Source organism: Oncorhynchus nerka, unplaced genomic scaffold (genome assembly GCF_034236695.1).
Source record: "Oncorhynchus nerka isolate Pitt River unplaced genomic scaffold, Oner_Uvic_2.0 unplaced_scaffold_1151, whole genome shotgun sequence".
Classification (NCBI taxonomy): domain Eukaryota; kingdom Metazoa; phylum Chordata; class Actinopteri; order Salmoniformes; family Salmonidae; genus Oncorhynchus; species Oncorhynchus nerka.
Window position 1 is genome coordinate 152,926 of NW_027040184.1, and position 541 is coordinate 153,466.

The following is a 541-nucleotide window of genomic DNA, read 5'->3' on the forward strand; positions in this document are numbered from 1 at the left end:
CTGTGATACCACTAACAGTCAGTACCACTGTGATACCACTAACAGTCAGTACCACAGTGTTGTGATACCACTAACAGTCAGTAACACACAGTGTTGTGATACCACTAACAGTCAGTAACACTGTGATACCACTAACAGTCAGTAACAGTGCTGTGATACCACTAACAGTCAGTACCACAGTGTTGTGATACCACTAACAGTCAGTAACACAGTGTTGTGATACCACTAACAGTCAGTAACACACAGTGTTGTGATACCACTAACAGTCAGTAACACACAGTGTTGTGATACCACTAACAGTCAGTAACACAGTGTTGTGATACCACTAACAGTCAGTAACACAGTGTTGTGATACCACTAACAGTCAGTAACACAGTGTTGTGATACCACTAACAGTCAGTAACACAGTGTTGTGATACCAGTCAGTAACAGTGTTGTGATACAGTCAACACAGTGTTGTGATACCACTAACAGTCAGTAACACAGTGTGTGATACCACTAACAGTCAGTAACACAGTGTTGTGATACCACTAACAGTCAG